Source organism: Carcharhinus amblyrhynchos, chromosome 14 (assembly GCF_965287045.1).
Source record: "Carcharhinus amblyrhynchos chromosome 14, sCarAmb.v2.hapA, whole genome shotgun sequence".
NCBI lineage: Eukaryota > Metazoa > Chordata > Chondrichthyes > Carcharhiniformes > Carcharhinidae > Carcharhinus > Carcharhinus amblyrhynchos.
The window spans coordinates 33,404,645-33,424,235 of NC_137337.1; the positions used below are offsets into that span (position 1 = coordinate 33,404,645).

Here is a 19,591-nt window from a genome sequence, read left to right on the forward strand (position 1 = left end):
AAGCACAGTGCCCTTTCCTACCATTTTTACTTGAACCCTTACTGTTTATCTAAAGTGGCAACATGCCAATCTTTGGCATCTTTTTTTCCTACCAGCTGAGAACAGGACTTGGTGACGTCTTTGTTTGATGGTGGTTTGTAACAGCTACAGATGAAGGAGAAAGTTGGAACTGCGGTGAAAAGTCTTTCACACAGGCCCAACGTTGCCAAAGGTTATCAGAAACTGACCAAACTCTGCATCATGAGCAACAGGTAAGGCTGAAAGAACAGCATGAGCCTTCATGTTTTAAACTAGTGGAGTTTATTATTTGATTGCTACCGGAAAGGTGGAGATATCGTTCATTAAGATTCCATCAGGCCAATCTGATTCAGTTGTAACAATACAATTTGGTTTGGTTAAATTGCAGTTTCTGCTTTGATATGACTGTGTTTGAGCTTATGCAAAGAACCCAGCCTAACTCAAGTTTGAGTTTGCACCAAGTACATATCCAGCAGAAAAAAAATGTCTCAGAGATCTTGTTCTGTTTGGGATTCTTGTAGTTGAGCTTCAAGTAGTAAGTTGTTAATCCTTGTCAACAACTATATAAGGATCTCAGTTTAATGTTGGTGAAGATCATTGCTTTTTGACTAATATTAACTGGAATTAATGAGTAGAGCTTTATTTGGGCATTTAATGTTCACAGTTCTGCTTTGCATGCATATAGAGCAGTGTGGAGCCAGCAGTGTAATTGCTGGCTAGCACAGTGTCAAACTGCTAGCTGCAATATAATGGCACCATTTATTTATTTCAAGAATGTTAGTTTTCCTATGTTCTCTTTCCTGGCCTCCTCTCTCTATCCTCCACAAACACCAGTTTATGTATAAAATACAGCTCAAGCCCTCACCCATACAGTGCCCTTAACTGACATCAATTTCCGTTGGTTTTTCATGCTTGAGAATTGGCTTTAAAATCTTCAGCTTCACTCACTTTATTCCCTCGGACTTCCCGATCTTCTCAGCTTCTCCAGCCAGACATACCGACATACAGCATCCATTCCATTCGTACTAGATTACCAGCACTATAATGAAATACCGTGGATGCTGTAAGTTTGAAATAAAAACAGAAAATGCTGGCAGGTCAGGCAGCATCTGTGGAGAGAGAAGCAGAGTTATTTCACAGACTTTTCAGGTCGATGACTGTATATTTTGATTTGATTTATTGTCACATGTATTAGTATACAGTGAAAAGCATTGTTTCTTATGCGCTTTACAGACATGCATACCATTCATAGAGAAAGAAATGTAATGTTGCTGTCATAGCTAGGATGTAGAGAAAGATCAACTTAATGCAAGATAGGTCCATTCAAAAATCTGATGGCAGTAAGGAAGAAGTTATTCTTGAGTCGTTTGATACGTGACCTCAGACTTTTGTATCGCTTCCCGACAGAAGAAGGTGGAAGAGAGAATGTGCGGGATGCGTGGGGTTCTTAATTATGCTGGCTGCTTTGCCGAGGCAGTGGGAAGTGTAATCAGAGTCACTGGATGGGAGGCTGGTTTGTGTGATGGACATGACGTGGAGATGCTGGTGTTGGACTGGGGTAAGCACAATAAGATGTCTCACAACACCAGGTTAAAGTCCAACAGGTTTATTTGGTAGCACAAGCCACAAGCTTTTGGAATGCTGCTCCTTCATAAGGTGAGTGGGAGTTGTGTTCACAAACAGGACATATAAAGACACAAACTCAATTTAGAAGATAATGGTTGGAATGTGAGTCTTTACAGGTAATCAAGACTTAAAGTATAGACAAAGTCAATGGATGGGAGGCTGGTTTGTGTGATGGACACAGAGTCAATGGATGGGAGACTGGTTTATGTGATGGACACAGAGTCAATGGATGGGAGGCTGGTTTGTGTGATGGACACAGAGTCAATGGATGGGAGGCTGGTTTGTGTGATGGACAGAGTCAATGGATGGGAGGCTGGTTTGTGTGATGGACACAGAGTCAGTGGATGGGAGGCTGGTTTGTGTGATGAACACAGAGTCAGTGGATGGGAGGCTGGTTTGTGTGATGGACACAGAGTCAATGGATGGGAGTCTGGTTTGTGTGATGGACACAGAGTCAGTGGATGGGAGGCTGGTTTGTGTGATGGACACAGAGTCAATGGATGGGAGTCTGGTTTGTGTGATGGACACAGAGTCAATGGATGGGAGGCTGGTTTGTGTGATGGACACAGAGTCAATGGATGGGAGACTGGTTTATGTGATGGACACAGAGTCAGTGGATGGGAGGCTGGTTTGTGTGATGGACACAGAGTCAGTGGATGGGAGGCTGGTTTATGTGATGGACACAGAGTCAGTGGATGGGAGGCTGGTTTGTGTGATGGACACAGAGTCAGTGGATGGGAGGCTGGTTTGTGTGATGGACACAGAGTCAGTGGATGGGAGGCTGGTTTGTGTGATGGACACAGAGTCAGTGGGTGGGAGGCTGGTTTGTGTGATGGACACAGAGTCAATGGATGGGAGGCTGGTTTGTGTGATGGACACAGAGTCAGTGGATGGGAGGCTGGTTTGTGTGATGGACACAGAGTCAGTGGATGGGAGGCTGGTTTGTGTGATGGACACAGAGTCAGTGGATGGGAGGCTGGTTTGTGTGATGGACACAGAGTCAGTGGATGGGAGGCTGGTTTGTGTGATGGACACAGAGTCAGTGGATGGGAGGCTGGTTTGTGTGATGGACACAGAGTCAGTGGATGGGAGGCTGGTTTGTGTGATGGACACAGAGTCAGTGGATGGGAGACTGGTTTGTGTGATGGACACAGAGTCAGTGGATGGGAGGCTGGTTTGTGTGATGGACACAGAGTCAGTGGATGGGAGGCTGGTTTGTGTGATGGACACAGAGTCAGTGGATGGGAGGCTGGTTTGTGTGATGGACACAGAGTCAGTGGATGGGAGGCTGGTTTGTGTGATGGACACAGAGTCAGTGGATGGGAGGCTGGTTTGTGTGATGGACACAGAGTCAGTGGATGGGAGGCTGGTTTGTGTGATGGACACAGAGTTAGTGAATGGGAGGCTGGTTTGATACATCAGAATTCATCAAACCTGAAGCATTGGGAGGAATTTTCCTGTCCTGCCCGCTATGGAAATCATAGTGGGCGGGGCATGGACGATGCAAAGGTCTGTTGATCTCGGGCAGGATTTTCCAGTCTTGGAGCAAACTCAGCTGGAAAATCCTACCCATTAACTCTACTTCTCCCACCACAGACTCTGCCTAGCCTGCTTCATATTTCAGTTTTGATACAAGATTGCTCCTTACTCACCTCACCAGGGAAATCTGCCCTATCAGCTACTCTCCTCTGTCCTCTGGGACTTGTCTGCTTAGTCTCCATTCTTTGAGCATTGCTATTGAGATATAATTTGTTTGTTTCTTGAACTTGTTGAGGAACTTGCGTGGGCAGCACAGTGGTTAGCAGTGCTGCCTCACAGTATCAAAGACCCAGATTTGATTCCTAGCTTGAATATCTGTCAGTGTGGAGTCTGCATATTCTCCCCATGTCTGCATGGATTTCCTCCAGGTTCCCTCCCACAGCCTGAAAGATGTGCTGGTTCGATGCATTGGCTATGTTAAATTCTCCCTCACTGCACTCGAACATGCGCTGGAATGTGGCCACTAGGGGATTTTCACAGTAACTTCATTGCAGAGTTAATGTAAGCCGACTTATGACACTAATAAATAAACTTCAAAACTTTAAAACTTTAAACTTGATTAACAATAATCAGTTTATCAATGACGTCTAGCATTTTTTGGTTTTATTTAAATACGCAAACACTAAAGACTGACTAACGAAATTAAGTTGGACAACTTTCAGAATAAATAGGGTCATTGATTGAAATTGTTTGACTTCCACATGATATGATGAGCCTAGCTGAAAGTTAAATTGGCCAGAGCTTACTAAATATATTTATCACAGCTATAGTCAATCAAGTAAAACAAGATTCCTTCATGTCTAAACGATTTCAGTGTATTGAATACTGAGTGACTTATACTGTTCTCCAGCGATGAAAGCTATTTGTATCATTAGGCCGTATATGTGTTCTCTTATCCCCCTGTTCCACTTACTTGAAACAAAGATACTTTTGAATTGTTCTACATTATCCAGAGCATAATTATGAAGCTGATTTGATGATCACAAATGTTGTATTGCCAAGGTAGAAATGTCAGAGGATAAAACCATATAAAGTTGAAGAATGTCTTGGTAAATTGCAAATGTGATTGAACAATGAGCCAAGAGAGTAAAAAGTTTCCCAGCTGTAGTTGTTTAGTGCTGAATTAGTCAGTCTCAAATCAGGCAGGTATTCAGGGTGTTATAACATCTCAAAGCACTGGGGGTTCTGTGCCCACTGGGCACCGCAGGAACTGGGGTGCATTATTGACCCCCTTCAATCACATTTTAATTTGATGTTTTAAGTTTCCTTTTGTTTTGGGTGGCTGTCCTCCTTTTGGGAGCTGCCCCTTTTCAATTGTCCTTGAGTTAGTTTGAGTTGGTTTATTTGGTTGGACAATAAAAGATGTCCCAAAGTACCTGGGGAGGGGAGAATTGCCGAAGTGATCAGGACAGAGAACCGATGTGCTGAACCCTGTTGAGAATGTGCATGTGTTTTGAACAGATTTGAACTGACTGTGAAGTTAACAAGCTTGCTAATAATAATATTCACTATCCACAAAGAATTCGGATGTGATCCACATCAGTGTAGGCTAGCTGCAGCATGTAGCAATGTACCCGCTACTGTCCTGCTACTTTCAAGATAGGAGGGGGAAACTGGAAGAGGAGTGTTGAATATGCCTCTATGGACTAAGGATGCATCAGGAATCACGAGGCAGGCTTAATAACTTGAGGACTGGGAGCTCTTTAGCAGAAGTCTGCACTAATTCACAGTCAGATTTAAGACTGACCAACCAGGTCCCACACTGGGAGGAGCTAATTGCCCAGGAGTCATCTGACCCATGCTCTTAAAGGGGCACTCCACACTCCAAGCCCCAACACACTCAATGTATAGATGTACATCACAGGGAAGACAGGAAAAGATACCAACTAAATGAAGAAAGGTGCAGAAAGTAACCCCAGGTTAAATTTATCTATTTTGTTGTTGTATTTGGTACATTCAGTATTGCCAGTAGTATACTAAAAGGATGTTCTTATACAGTTTTGTAATGTACTGCATCTTATAGAATGCAGGCATAATTGGCCAGCGAAAGCCAACAAATGTCAAGTGTAGGAAAGAATGTGCTCAGTTTCTAAATAATTTATACAGCAGTGTCAGATTAAATCCTCCTGGCTTTAACATGTGGAAATGTTAGAGGAAATCAGGAGGTATATTTCAATGGAAGAGTAAAAGAATAACTGGATGTTGAAAGGGATTGTGTGCAAAATATTGACAAGGGAATATGAGTGAAGTATTCTTTTGTAGTGCATGTAACACACTGCTTAAATGAGAGCTACAGGATTGGATATTATTTGACATTTACATAAAGTAGAAGTTCTTATTGCCAATTCCAAGAAGTCTCACTCCAAGGTTCGAGCACACAATCTAGGTTGCTACTTCAGCAGGACTGAAAAAGTGTTATGTTGTCAAGGATGCTGTTCTGTACAGATGTTAAACTGAGGCCATGGTGGCACAGTGGTTAGCACTGCTGCCTCACAGCGCCAGGGACCTGTGCTCAATTCCGACTGACTGTGTGGAGTTTGCACGTTTTCCCTGTGTCAGTGTGGATTTCCTATGGGTGCTCCAGCTTTCTCCCAGTCAAAGGATGTAAGGGTTTAGGTGGATTGGCCATGCTAAGTTGACCCTTAATGTATCAAGATGTGTAGGTTAAGTGGATTAGTCATGGTGAATGTGTGGAGTTATGGGGATAAGGTGGAGGAAAGGGCCTGGGTAACATATTCAGAATTGGTACAGACTTGATGGGCTGAATGGCCTCCTTCTGCACTGTAGAGATTCTATGATTTGTCAGTTCAGCTGAACAAAAAGATCCTATGGCATTATTTGAAGAAAGGCAGGGACTTAGGAAGTCTTAACGAATAGTCATCCCTAAACAACATCAAAGGTGGGTAGAAAATGATAGCCTTGCTGTGTTCACCCTGCAGTTGAATAGCCTTTTGGCAGCCTGCATGAATAATAATCACATTGACAATGGTTACAGATAGGAGAGAGACAGTCAGACTGGATTTAATTCCTCTCACTCCCTGCCCAAAAGCAGATATTTTAAATTCTTTTCTATGTATGAGTGGCTTGTTTTCACACAAACCCTCAGTTTGTGAGATCCAATTTACTAATAATCCACAGCAAACTCACAGTAAGATTAACTCAGAAGGTTACTTATTTCACATTCAAGAACTGGGACCATTCTACAAACATGCATGGACTCACAGACCGACAGATTCACAAAGGCACACATACATGCAGACGCGTACACAGACATAGAGCTTTCAAACGATGGATAATAACAATACAAGGTTCACAGAAATGAATGTTAATTCATGTGAGGGTGTTTCCTTTATGGCTAACTTCAGTTCCAAAAAATTTTGGTTAGAGTAGACTACATAAAATCATTAAAATTGTTCGGCTAGGCAACTGGAATCCTTTCCGATTGACATTAAAACAACAGTTTGAGGATTTCTCCACTCTCAAAGGCATATAGAGATTTCAAAATAGTCACTCGAATCATGCGATCTTTTATTTCTCCTACGGTGACTTCAATAGGGATATTTATCCAGTGTCTGAAACTGGTTTTGATTTCTGGACTGATAATGATCCAATCTTTAGCTGTTGAAAGCCTAACCATCCACATTGAGGGTCTGTTGTTGGAAAGCCATTGTCTAGACTTATCTTCTGAATCCATTAAAAGCGTTAGCTTATTAGATACAAATGACTTCCCTTGGTTCCCTTTTGAATTGGACCTGGATAGTCCAATGTGTCTATTGGCAGCTCTGCAAGCATAATGAGGTTCAATTTCTGAATCTCTTGGTTATGTGATTGAAAGGGGTCTGTCCAATGAGGTGTGAGATTCTACAGGCTGCAAAAAATAATTACTTTGTTCCTGTAATCCCTCTTGGTGCCTCTTAGAACAAGGGCCCAGCCCTGTGGTCAGGTGACCTGTAGCAGCTTTTGTTTTCAGCAAAAAAATTATTTTTTTCTTTAAATAGCAATGGAATAAAGTTCTGGATTTCTTTTCATGGCTTGGGAACCCAGTAGAAGGGACAGATTGAGGCTTGGAACTATACTCAGGCAAAAATTATTACCTTCAGAAGGGGAAAAAATATAGCAGACAAACAAATCAATACATGTACATAGAATCATAGAAACCCTACAGTGCAGAAAGAGGCCATTTGGCCCATTGAGTCTGCACTGACCACAATCCCACCCAGGCCCTACCCACATATCCCTACATATTTACCCCCTAATCCCTCAAATGTACGCATCTCAGAACACTATGGGGCAATCTTAGCATAGCCAATCAACCTAACCCACACATTTTTGGACTGTAGAAGAAAAGTAGATTCCCCTGGAGGAAACCCACGCAGACACGAGGAGAATGTGCAAACTCCACACGTTCTCAAGACTCAAGCCAGGAATTGAACCCAGGTCCCTGGAGCTATGAAACAGCAGTGCTAACCAGTACCTTTTAATTGTTGAGTTAAACATTGAATCATGCAATACGTAAGGAGGAAATTCAGCAGCTCATTGTGCCTGTGCTAACTATCTGGCAGCATCTGTGAAGAAGAAAACAGGTTTTGACCTTTCATCAGAACTGATTGTCTGCATAGAAACCAGAAGCAAGAGTAGGCCACTCAGCTCTTCGAACCTGCTCCACCATTCATCATCTTAATCATGGCTGATCACCAAATTCGATACCCTGATGCCTCCCCTTTCCTCCGATGATCTCTTTAGCCCCAAAATCTCTATCTAATTTCTTCTTGAAATTTGACAACACTTTGGCCTCAGCTACACTTAGTGGGAGTGAATTCCACAGATTCACCCTCTCTGGGTGACGAAACTTCCCCTCACCTGTTCTAAAAGGTTTGCCCTTTATCCTCAAACTATGACCCCTTGTCCTGGACTCCCCCACCATTCTTCAGTCCCTCTCACCTGGTCATTGTTTATAGAGTAGCAAATATGTCATTATGAAGTGGGCATCCAACACCCATTGAAAGTTACTATTGAAACCGCTTCCATCAATCTTTCCAGCAGTGTATTCAAGAGCTAAACATCATTAACATGGAAACTCCAGGCCAACTTTACCAGATTCGTGCTGGCCAGAGGGAGACGGAGGCCCATAAAATTATCTGGGTGGTCTCCCTGCTGCCCTTCTTCCAGGTCGCAATTTTACTTGGGTCAACTTGATTCTGTATGGTCTTCTGGACTCAACATTGAATTGAAAAACTTTAGATCATAACTTCTGCATTCTACTTGTTCTATGTGTTTATTTGTTTTGGTTGTTTAGTCTCTTCATGTTGCATTCAGATGGTAACTATGGCCTACATCTGGACACAATGTTTGTCTCTTTACTCCATTAATGTTCCCCTTGACTCCTTCAAGCATGAATTATTTTGTTATTTAATCTCTCCTACCCTCTACCCTATCGTAGAACTTCCCTTTTACTTTTCTTCAGAGTTCTGAAGAAGGGCCATATGGACTGGAAACATTCTCTCTGCACAGATGCTTCCAGACCCGCTGAGGTTTTCCAGCATTTTCTGTTTTTGTTTCAGATTTTCAGCATCGGCTGTATTTTGCTTTTATTAACTCTTATTCCGATAGCATCCCAACGCTACTTCTCAACTTCCACAGGCTACCAAACCCCTATAATATTTAAGAAACATTAAAATTTGAGAAACTAGTTATTTCATCAACTGACTCAAAATCATCATTGTTATTTGAAAAAGTCTCTGATAAGCCATTGTGGCCAGAAATCTCTGGTCTGCCAATGAGACCGCAAAATCCCAACTACAGGCGTGGTCAGAGAATTCCGGCCCTCACTCTTCTGTGCTCTAGCAAAAATAATCCCACTTATGTTCATAAAAATGCCAAAAAAAATCAGTTCTATAGTCAATATAAATTGAAGGCCAGTGTGATGGACCACATCAGATTTTTGAAAGAACTTTCATCTGACCATTGCATAGCACTGAGGTTGAGGGTCATTTTTGTGTCCTGCTGCCAGTGCTGAGTGTGAAGTGGAATCTGAGCACAGTGTTGTATATTGGGCATTGTTACACTGATCAATATACTGCACTGACACTAAACATCAACGTACCCTGACGACGAAGACAAGGTATTAGAATCGTAAATCAGGAAGGACACTCTCAATCAATGGTCTGAAATTCTCTGGCCATTCATGCTGGTGAAATCTCTGGTCTGGCAGATCCTGCCACCAGCAAACATGTACCACCTCCCGCTGCCAAGATAAACACTGAGGGGAGGCCAGAGAGTCTCGTTAGCTGTTTGAAAGAGCAGTCAGGTTTAAACCCCACACCCTCGCTCTTTGTCCATAACCCTTGTAAATTTTTCATCCTAAAGTATCTCTGAACCTGCGTTTGAAATGATGTGTGCTAATGATTTAGATTCCGAGAATGCTTACAGCCCAAGAGGAGGCCATTTGTTGCGCCACCTTTTCAGCTACGGCATTCTGACAATCATTTCCTTTCTGGATCCTTTGCAAGCGATTTTGGAACTATGACCTCTTGTTAACGTAGAAGATAGGAGCAGGAGGAGGCCATTTGGCCCTTCGAGCCTGCTCCACAATTCATTATCATCATGGCTGATCATCCAATTCAATAGCCTAATCCTGCTTTTTTCCCATAACCTTTGATCCCATTCGCCCGGTTATTGACCCATTAATGAGAACATCAGTTCCAACCAAGCCTCTCATCCTCCAAAGGCCTCAGTTAGATCACCTCTAGAGCTTCTCCTTATTGAAAGGCAGTCTGAACATTTCCACCTTTTCCTGAGACTTGAATTTCTTCTTCTCTGCTAACATCCCGCTAAACCTGGTTTGTACCATTTCTGACACCTGGACATATTTCCCACAGTAATTGACCCAGAATTGTTCACAACCCCCAGCTAAGACTTAGCCAGTAATTTATAAAATTATAGCATGAGCCCTTTGTTTTCTATATTTATAAACTCAAATAACCCACGTGTTTTATTCTAGTTCTAATATAAGGGCATCAACCTGAAATGTTAACTCTGGTTCTCTCTCCTCCGATGCTGCCTGACCTACTGAGTATTTTCCGCATTTTCTGTTTTTATTTCCGATTGCTAACGTCCACAGGATTTTGATTTTAACTACCTTATCAATTTGCCCTGCCATCTTTTAAGATTTCAATATATTACCTCAAGATCCCCCTGTTGGCACAGTGCTTAGCACTGCTGCCTCACAGCTCCAGGTTTGATTCCAGTCTTGGGTGACCGTGTGAGTGTGGCGTTTGCACATTCTCCTTGTATCTGTGTGGATTTCCCCTGGACGCTCCGGTTTCCTCCCACAGATTAGGTGGATTGGTCATGCTAAATTATCCGTTGGTGTCAGGGGGATCAGCAGAGTTAATACGTGGGATTACAGGGATAGGGCCAATAGCATTATTGTCAGTGCAGGCTTGATGGACTGAATGGCCTCCTTCTGCACTCTTTGGATTCTATGTTCGTATACATTTGTCAAAATCACAATATGAATAATGTACCATCACTTCTTATTAGTCTCCCAAAAGCTATTACTTCCAATTTCTCAGCATTGAACTTCATCTGTCCTGTCTCTGACTTTTTCACCCTCCTTAAGTCGACACTTATCAACATCACTCGACTACTTTGCCAAATTTTGCTAAACAATATATGAAACAATATGAAATAATTTGCACCTATCGCTCAGTAAACCAGTCATAATCTTGCTTTCTATAGCAAGAAAGATAAAAAATCTCCAGAAGAACATCAACAAAATTTTGAAAGCAGATCCATGTGTCCCTACACCAATTTATTTGATTTCTGTTCGGGTACTCAAGCTTTTTGAGTTGCTGGATGCTATTTTTATAGGGGTCATGACCTTTGTTAGAAGAGTATCTGGAAATAGCTTCACATCATAATGCATGTTTGCCTTGTTCTTGAGTAAGTTCTGGCTGCTGCTGTTCACTGATAAAGGTGAACTTTCTCAGCATCTTTTTAATACAGATATTCACTTCTTTCTTTAAATAGCTACACTTTTTTAAAAAGCAATCACTAAAGATATACAAGCATGTTAAACAATTCTACAGGAAGCATTGTTGTTTGTGCATGTAGCCTATGTGAGGAGATTCTGAAACTGAGCGCACCTTCAACCAATACAAAAGAGGTATGGGTCAGGTTCAGTCGGCAGTTGGAAGGCAAATGCAATGTTAGCATTCATGTCAAAAGGGCTAGAATACAAGAGCAGGGATGTACTTGAGGCTGTATGAGGCTCTGGTCAGACTCCATTTGAAGTATTGAGTAGTTTTGAGCCCCATATCTAAGGAAGGATATGCTGGCCTTGGAAAGGATCCAGAGGAGGTTCACAAGAATGATCCTTGGAATGAAGAGCTTATCAGACGAGCAACAGTTGAGGACTCTGGGTCTGTACTCGTTGGAGTTTAGACGGATGAGGGGGATCTTATTGAAACTTAGAGGACATGCGAGGCCTGAATAGAGTGGACATGGGGAGGATGTTTCCACTAGTAGGGAAAACTAGAACAAGAGGGCACAACCTCAGACTAAAGGCATGATCCTTTAAAAGAGAAATGAGGAGGAAGTTCTTCAGCCAGAGAGTGGTGAATCTGTGGAACCCTTTGCCGCAGAGGGCTGTGGAGGTCAGGTCATTGAGTGTCTAAGACAGAGATAGATAGGCTCTTGATTACTAAGAGGGTCAGGGGTTATGGGGAAAAAGCAGGAGAATGGGGATGATACAAATATCAGCCATGATTGAATGGCAGAGCAGACTCAATGGGCCGAGTGGCCTAATTCTGCTCCCATGTCTAATGGTCTTATGGGTCAAAGTCATTCTTTAAATTTTGTGAAAGAGAATAACCTATATACAATCATAGAATCTCTACAGTGCAGAAGGAGGCCATTCAGCCCATCGAGTCTGCACTGACCATAATCCCACCCAGGCCTTATTCTCGTAACCCCACATATTTACTCTGCTTTTCCCCTGACACTATGGGGCAATCAACAGTGGCCAATCAACTTAATTCACACATCATTGGACGGTGGGAGGAAACTTGAGCATGAGGAGGAAACCCACGCAGACACGGGGAGAACCTGCAAATTCCACATAGACAGTGACCCAAACAGGGAATCGAGCCCAGGTCCCTGGTGCTGTGAGGCAACAGTGCTAACCACAATGCCACCATGCCACACAATTACAGATCAGTTTTAGTTATGAAATGTGTTTGCTTTTGCTGACCATTTTGAAACTGCTTCTCAGGAATAAACTTATTCCACAGATAGAAAGTTATTAGGGCTGAACATGCTGTTCTTGTGATTTAAATAATTTAACACATGTTCTGTAAAGATAAACCAACCGTTATCATGGAGAGATCAGATATTCTTCCTCTGTTGAACAGGAAACATTAGGCTTAGTATTTATTTATTGATAATGTTTTTGTTGGTTAGCCTGTACCAATTGGATGTGAAACTTTTTTTCAAATGAAATATAGCCAATTTTCAGTGATGGTAATATCAGCACCATCTCATTCACATGTGGGGAAAATTTAATTTGTTTATTTGATGAGAATAATTCCAGCAAAACAGGGATCATTGTAAGGCCTTTGTGCCACTTACACATTCCTTCATCAAAATAATTCTCAACGCCAAGCAGCATGAAGTTACCAGCATGTACATAACCATTACTGACATTCTTAAACTTGCCAGTGTAAGGAATAATCCTGCATTCCCAGCAAGGAAGCCATCCTGAATTAGGGAATGGGTGACAGCATCGCAGCCACAATTCTCTGCCTGACCTTTCTATTGTCATGGCCACTCCCTAGCCTGTGGGAACACAAATTATCTTTACATTCCCCCTAATGTGCCCAGTAACAAATTATGCAACGGTTTCACAAAATATGTGGGCCAGGATTATTCCAAAATAAACTAAGTGCGCAACAGACGAGGAAATGGCCAACAAGGGAAATCAAGGATAGTGTTAAAGTCAAAGAGGAGGCATAGAAAATGGCCAGAAAAAGCAGCAAGCCTGAGGATTGGGAGAAATTAAAAATCCAGCAAGGGAGGACAAAGGATTTAATTCAGAAGGGGAAAATAGAGTATAAGAGTAGGCTTGCAGAAAACATAAAAACTGACTGCAAAAGCTTCTATTAGATACATAAAGAGAAAAAGATTGGTGAAGACAAATGTAGGTCCCTTATAGTTAGAATCAGGTGAATTTGTAATGGGCAACAATGAGCCCAGCTGAACAAATACTTTTGGATCTGTTGTCACCAAGGAAGACACAAAAAACCTCCCAGAAATACTAAGGGCAAAGTGTCTAGCATAAAGGAGGAACTAGTAGAAACCTTTAGTCAAGAAATTGTACCTGGGGAAATTACTGGGATTAAAATCTGTTAAGTTCCCAGGGCCTGATGTTCTGCATCCCAGTGTACTCAAGGAAGTGGCCCTAGAAATAATGGATGTATTGGTGATCATTTTCCAAAATTCTATAGACTCTGGGAAACTCATTAAAACTCATGGTATTGGGGGTAATTTTTTCACACGGATGGTAGGTCTTATGAGGAAAGGTTGAGGGAGCTGGGGCTTTTTTCTCTTTAGAGCAGAGGAGGATGAGAGGCGATTTGATAGAGGTTTATAAGATGATGATGGGGATAGATAAGAATGGACATGCAGAGACTATATCCTCAGGTGGATGTTACTAGGGGGCAAAACTATAAGGTTCATGGTGGGAGATATAGGAAAGATGTCCAAGGTAGATTCTTTACTCTGAGTGGTTGGAGTGTGGAATACAGTCCCTGCTGTGATAGTGGAGTCGGACACTTTAGGAACTTTCAAGTGATTATTGGATAGGCACATGGAGCACGCCAGAATGATAGGGAGTGGTATAGCCTGATCTTGAGTTTGGACATAGTTTGGCACAACATTGAGGACCAAAGGGCCTGTACTGTGCTGTACTGTTCTATGTTTGGATGAGTTCCAGTGGATTGGAGGGGAGCTAATGTGACACCACCCCCCCCCCAACCTTTTTAAAAAAGGAGTGGGAGAGAAAACCAGGAATTATAGACTGGTTAGCCTGACATTGGTGGTGGGGAAAATGCTGGAGTCAATTATTAATTGCAATAACCGAGCATTTGGAAAGTGGTGGCAGAAACAGTCCAAGTCAGCATGGATTCACTAAAGGGAAATCATGCTTGACAAACCTGGAATCTTTGAGGATGTGACCAGTAGAGTGGACAAGGGTGAACCTGTGGACATTGTATATCTGGGCCTTAAAGGCTTTTGACAAGGTCCCATACAAGAGATTAGTGAGCAAAATTAAAACTCATGGCACTGGGGGTAATGTATTGACACAGATGTTTGGCAGACAGGAAGCAGAGAGTGGGAATAAATGAGTCCTTTCAGAGTGGCAGGCAGTGACTAGTGGGGTACCACAGAGTTCAGTGCTGAGACTCCATTAATGATGTGGATGAATGATTTGAGTGCAGTATCTCCAAATTTGCAGACAATGCTAAGCTGCTGGTGGTATGTGCTGTGAGGAGGATGCTAAGAGGTTGCAGGATGACTTGGACAGGCTTGCTAAGTGGGCAAATATTTGGTAAATGCAATATAATGTGGATTAAATGTGAGGTTATGCAGTTTGGTGGCAAAAACAGGAAGGAAAATTATTATTTGAATGAAGGCCATTAGAGGAAAGTGCAACATGATCTGGGTGTCATGGTGGAACAGTTGCTGAAGGTTGGTATGCAGATACAGCAGGCTGAGGAAAGCTAATGGCATGCTAGCCTTCAAAGCAAGAGGATTTAAGTATAGGAGTAAAGATGTCTTGCTGCAGTTATACAGGGCCCTGATGAGGACACATCTTGAGTATTGTGTGTAGTTTTGGTCTTCTAGTCTAAAGAAGGACATTCTTCTTATTAAGTGAGTCCAGCGAAGGTTCACCAAACTGAGTCCTGGAATGGCAGGACTGATATATGAAGAGCAACTGAATCAACTGGGCTTGTACTCACTGGAATTTAGAAGATTGAGAGAAGAACTAATAGAAACATGTATAAAATCCTGATGGGACTAGACAGGTTGGATGCAGGAAAAATGCCCCCATACTAGGGAAGTCCAGAATTAGCAGTCTTGGCCTAAGAATAAAGTGTAAGCTATTCAGGACTGAGATGAGGAAAAACTTCTTCACTCAGTTGTGAACCTGTGGAATTCTCTATCACAGAAAGCTGTTGAGGCCAGTTCATTAACTATGTTCACAAGGGAGCTGGATGTGGTCCTCGTGGCTTAAAAAGATCAAGGGATATGGAGATTAAGCAGGACTGGGATACTGAGAGTGCAAGATTAACCACGATCATATTGAATGGTGGTGTAGGCTCGCAGGGCCAAATGGCCTACTACACCTATTTTCTATGTTTCATTATCTGAGGAGTTGCAATCATCAGTGGGTATCCTTACTTCTGACCTAATGGCCAGTGACAGGAAGTCAATGGTGGAACAGCTAAAGATGGTTGGGCCTAGGGTACCTCCTTGTGGATTTCCTGCAGCAATGTCCTGGGACTGAGATGATTTGCCATCAATAACCATAACCGCCTTGCTTTGTGCTCCAGCTAGTGGGAAGGTTTCCCCTGGCTCCCATAGATTACAATTTCACTGGGGCTCCTTACTACTACATTCATTCAAATGCTGCCCTAATCTCGAGAGCTGTCATTCTCAAATCATCTGGGCAATTCAGCTCTTTTGTCCATGTTTGGACCTTGACTGTGTGTTCTGGAGTGGGGTGATCTAGAAACCCCTAGAGAGTGTCAATGAACAGGTTATTACTGAGTAAATACTCCTTGACCATACTGCAAAGATCCCTTCCATCACTTTGCTGATCATTGAGAGTAGAATGATGGGGTAGTAATTGCTTTGGATTTGATCCTGCTTTTGTATATTCAACATCCATGGTCAATTTTTGACATTATCAGCTGAATACCAGTGTTGTAGATGTGCAAGAGGTATGTTAACTGTGAAGAATGAGTGTTCAACACTCTGGCTGGTTGTTGTCCAAGACCCACCGTCATTGGTGTACCTGGTGCTTACAGTTACTACTTGATATCATGCAGAGTGAATCAAATTGACTGAAAATTATAGTCTGTGATGGTGGCTCCCAACTTCCATACCTCCAATCTTCTCGGTGATCCATTCAGAATACGTTTGGTATCTCCAAGGCTATGGCCAATCATTGCATTAAAGAGTTGAGGGCTGGTGACTGTGTGCTACCCAACTGACCCAGTCAAGCAGGAGAAGAATCCTTTTGTCTCAAGGACCATAGGTGAAATGCCCTGGTGCAGGGCATCCTCAGTTGCATGCATCGCGATGTCATGGATCCTACAGACCAGCCAGTGGCCTTCAACAGCAGGAAGGACTTCCATTCTCTCAATGTGCAACTAGCTGGCAACCACCAAAAGTGGATTCTGCAAGTGTACACATGGTTCTTGGAAAATAGCAACATTGCTGACATACTAACACAGTGCTAGCTGTTTCTACCTCCGTGCACCTTCAGGGATGGGTTTTTGGGTACCCGTTGCTCTTCTCAGCTGTGAGAAATCCTTGTACTGCAGCGGAGCAGAAGTGCAATTCCTGCCATGGCTCCAGCCAAGCAAGAAATAGAGGGGACGTGATGGCCCAGTGGTATCATTGCTAGACTGTTAATCCAGGAACTCAGCTAATGTTCTGAGGACCCAAGTTTGAATCCCACTACAGCAGATGGTGGAATTTGAATTTAATAACAAACATCTGGATTTAAGAATCTACTGATCATGAAACCATTGTTGATTATCATAAAAACCCATTTGGTTCACTAATGTCCTTTTAGAGAAGGAAATGTGCCTTCTTTACCTGATCTGGCCTACATGTGATTCCAGAATCACAGCGTGGTTGACTCTCAACTGTCCTCAAGGCAGCTAGAGATGGGCAATAAATGCTGGCCTGCCAGAGATGTCCATGTCCCACAAATGGATTTTTTTTTAAAGAATGAGCAGGCTGTTTAGTTTCATGGAGGTGAAATTCAGGTGCCAAGACCAATATTGAGGAGCCTCCTCAGTCTGCCTAGTGTGGGTCTGGCACATTATGGTGGCATATTTGCAGGATCCTCCAAACCTTGCAGCAGGAAAGGCATCCAACAGCAGTATCCACTCCCCAGCCGATATGCCCAGCATTGAGGTACGAATCGCACAATACTAGCTCTGCTGTCTTTCTTACGCCTGACATTAGATTCCTGAAGCAACTGCTGTCCTCGGAACTCAATTGCAGCAGGAGATTCCCAGCAGGACAGTGGAAGTACTTTAGGTGTGTCAATTACACAGGTTAGCTAACAACAATAGTTGCTGGAACCTGCTAATAACAGCACCTTTTCTGTATGGCCTTTTGCCCTGCCGTAGAGCATCCACTCCCCCAACAAACACACTGACTAATCATCATCATACAACTTGCATGAGCTCCACCTATCTCCATGACAATGTAGTCTTCCAGGATTTGCTGTTACAATTAATTTAAAAGCATTCAGTAAGTCTCAAAGCCAAACTACTCTCTGGCTGCATTTTTCAAACAGTGACTGGAGTTTTACCACCTCGCCCATCCCAGAATCGGTGTGGCCGAGGCTCACAGAACGGAATTCTCTGTTTGGCCTCGGGCGTGATTTTACAAGCCTCACCCGAACGAGGTAGTAAAATCCCAGCCAGTTTCTCCAGTTGTCCAGGTTGGTAAGCCAACCTGCTCTCTGTCTTCCTAGCTGTTAATCATCTCGGTCTACTTGGTTCTATTTTTAGTGTAATAGTCTTCAAGCTGCTTTAGCTGCAGTTAAGCCAATTATCACAGCTGAACTTCAGTCTTCTCTGAAACAAAATTTACCTCAAATATTGCAATGAAGTATTTAAAACAGCATATGCTGATAGTAATAAAGCTATTTTGACATCTGGGCAATATTATTATGGTTCTAAAAAGAGAGGAGTTTCAGCAACTCGATGTACGAGCTGAAATATTATGAGGAATCAGCAGGTTATCACACGCTGAGGTATTAACATTCAGTGGTGTTAAATATCACACACCTATGAACATATGAATTAGAAGTATGAACAAATTTGGTTTTTGTAATTAAACAGGCATTATTTCCAACTAATTTAAAGATGAAAGAGTATCCTTGGACAAATACGCACCCCAGTGGATTAATTCTAACTATCAAGCATGTTATCTGCTTTTATCCATCAGTGTTTTATTTTTGAATAAAGTGGGCAGCACACTAGCGCAGTGGTTTAGCGCTGCTGCCTTACAGCACTAGGGACCTGGGTTTGATTCCAGGCTTGGGTGACTGTGCAAACTCTGCACAGACGTTCTCACTGTGTCTGTGTGGGTTTCCTCCAGGTGCTCCAGTTTCCTTCTACAGCCCGAAGATATATGGGTTAGGTGGATTGGCTATGCTAAATTGCCCTTCAGTGCCCAAAGATGTGTAGATTTGGCGGGGGCGGGGGGGGGGGGCTGTTATGGCGATAGGGTGAGGGATTGACCTGGTTGAGATGCTCTATTGGAGACTCGATGGGCTGAATGGCCTTCTGTACTGAAGGAATTCTATAATTCAATGAATATTTGTGATACAGCTAATGGTCTTACTTCCTATTTTTAAATTCTGTTTGTTTTCCAGGTCACATCTTGCTTTGGAATGCAATGGGGAGGTATGTTTTCCATCATTTTAAAACATCTGACAGATCTGCCAAGTAAACTAAACAAAAGAATTATGCTTGTTCTGCCTGCAGCAAATTTAGAGTTGGGAGTTTGTGAATATTCATGAAAGTAACAAGTCGATGTGAACTGCACCTACAAGGTCACAAAGTACAGGGGATAATTCCTAACAGTGTTTCACTGTAAGGATACATTTTGAAGTACAGCCTCGCAATATTTAACATTACTTCAGGGCATTATTGATACCTCATTTGGAATTTTTGTTCATTTTCTGAACACCTTGCCCTCAACAGAACGAGGAGATTGGAACATGTTCAGGGGATGATGAGACTGTTAACAAGATTGTGATTCAAAGCTATGAAGAAAGGCTCTGAGATTAACTTTTTTTGGTTGGGGAAGAGAAGTTTGTTAAAGAGGCAAGTTATGTTTGGACCATTATGTGCACTGCAAGGGCGTGAGTATAAAATTAATAAAATGAGCAAAGAGTTAAGCAGTAACTTTTGCTTCTCCAGTGTCAAATTTGTCATATAAATGTGTGTTCACGTCAAAGTGAATGCAGTCACAATACACTCTTCCTTTTTCTTAAAAAAAGGGCTAAGTAATTGCCCTATGAAGAATGGAAAGCAAGATTTAAGAATAAAAATATCTATGATAGAATCTGTAGGTTTCCTAACCACCTGTCTGT

The 19,591-nt window shown here is 42.4% G+C and overlaps 1 long non-coding RNA gene across 1 annotated transcript in view; it reads left to right on the plus strand.

The window, feature by feature from the left end:
- Positions 1-169: 169 nt before the first annotated feature.
- The window catches only part of LOC145352241 (uncharacterized), a 29,716-nt gene continuing 10,294 nt past the window's right edge, over positions 170-19,591 (plus strand). Inside the window, exons 1-2 of the long non-coding RNA XR_013888518.1 lie at positions 170-251; positions 18,869-18,899. This is a non-coding gene — a long non-coding RNA (uncharacterized LOC145352241). The remainder of the gene's footprint in view (positions 252-18,868; positions 18,900-19,591) is intronic.